The sequence below is a fragment of the Amphimedon queenslandica genome, unplaced genomic scaffold, assembly GCF_000090795.2.
Source record: "Amphimedon queenslandica unplaced genomic scaffold, v1.1 AMPQUscaffold_10855, whole genome shotgun sequence".
NCBI lineage: Eukaryota > Metazoa > Porifera > Demospongiae > Haplosclerida > Niphatidae > Amphimedon > Amphimedon queenslandica.
The window spans coordinates 5684-7763 of record NW_003548897.1 but is presented as its reverse complement, the minus strand read 5'-3'; positions in this window follow the sequence as shown (position 1 = coordinate 7763).

The window sequence follows — 2080 nt, the reverse complement described above, 5'->3', positions numbered from 1 at the left end:
CATTGCAGGAACTTAGAAGTATTCTAATATATATGTTAGATGTACATTAAGTAATCAGCTTAATTATATCAGGTTAGATCTAAATAAATAATGATTAATTAATATGACATTCACATATTATATGTACATATATATACATGTACATGAATATAACTAATAATAAACCAAGGGAGGAGCTTAGGTGAACCTTGATGAACCATGATACCTTTAGCAAAAAAGTTCATTCTTAAGAAGAGGTTTTTTGAAATTTTAGAGTCAGATTTTATAATTGATAAATTTGTTGCATTAAAATTTTTGGAGGGCATATAATTGCCCTTTTGGTTTTTTGAACACTGAAATCCATTCTGATTGTGGTGAGGGCATGTGCTATAGTGCACTCGTTACAGCTCTGCATGGCCAGTTAATTAGTTTTTATGTGTGAGTGGGTAGGGGTTAAAATTTCGTAGGTAAAAATTAACCACAAAATTAACGAAAATTAAGGTACTTTTGGATGAAATTTTAATATTTTTTAAATTGATGCCATTTTATAGGAAATAAAAAGTTGTACACGTTGTGCTATTTTAAAATTTTTACCATACCCTGTATATAAGTTATAGATCATTGAACTTTAAATATAACAAAAAAAAAATTCCTGCATAACTTTTCATACTTTATGAACTTACTTGTTGCAATTACTAAGCAAATTTATTTCCCTTTTTTCATTGTAGATTCAGTTGCAGTTGAAGCTGATATTCTAATTTGCCTTGTGTACAGTGGCATTTATCGGACATGGATTTTAACATATAAACAACCAGCAATTTATCATTTTATTGATTGCATGTCATAACACTACTTTTTTCTATTACCTGATGGAGTTTTGTTATCAATAATAATTCTGTTCATTTTGTAGTGATTTTTAAAGTACCATTTCAAGAAAGTCAAAGCATTAATGTTTAGCAATGAATATGTGACCATAATTGACAAAATGGCCCTTATGGCGGATTTTAAAATTGATAGTTTTAATGGAAAATATCAACCTGTGATTGCTTTGTTAGACAATCATTGTTTCTAAAAGTTTCATGGTAACTTTTTGCATCCTGTGGAGTAATTGTATGATAAATGGAGCTCAGGAAGTTGGATTTTTTAGGCTAGAAAGACAAATTTCACTACCCGCCATAAGGTACCTTTTGTCAATTATGGTCACATATTGTTATTGCACTAATGAATATACATACATTAACTATGAATATCATTAATCTTCTTATGAATATAGTTTAATCTGACGTCATCCTACATGCTAATGCGGAAGTCACATGACTTCTGTGAGTATATTCATGGCTTTTGGCAGTAAAGGGCTGGGTGTGCCATGTCACTGAAATAAAGATGGCCGTCAGTCCTGTTTGATTCACTGTAAGCTCCTCCTCCTTCAGCTGTACGCGCGTAAGGGAAAGCCTCTATCTCGGCATAGATCTTGGCCCCTGGTTCTCTAAAGTACAAGCTAAAGCCACAAATTGAGCAATGCTTTATACTGACATGGTAGCTATCTTATTGACTTTGATTGTAGATCTAAATGCAAAAGCAGCAGAGATCACTTTTTCCTTAGCAAAGAGTTTCCAGACCCGCTGGTAAGTTTTGTGATCAAATGCACACTTTATTTCTTTTTAAAAAGGAATACACCTGTGAGTTAAGCAACAAATCTTTGATATTAGGGACAAAGTCCTTGTGGAGAGGGTCTGACTTTTGAAGACGGTGGTGATTCACTATTTTACTATTCTAACTTGCAACAATATCCTGTTCCAATTAACTCTATACTATCACTAGTTTTGACAGATTAATCATTAAAATTATAACATTAATACTGTTTTATCTGTATAATCATATTACTAGTTTTAAAAATAAGAATATTAAAAAAAATTGATCATTAAAAAAACAACATAAAACAATCAGTAAATAAAAACAAAAAATTGTAGAGCTGTTAACTTTGTACTAGTAGTAGTACTTTCAGCCGAGTTTTTACGGACCTATTAAGGTACACACACATATAACTTCAAGTTTAATAACATAAATCTACATGTTGACACTCTAAAAAAGGTAATGTGAT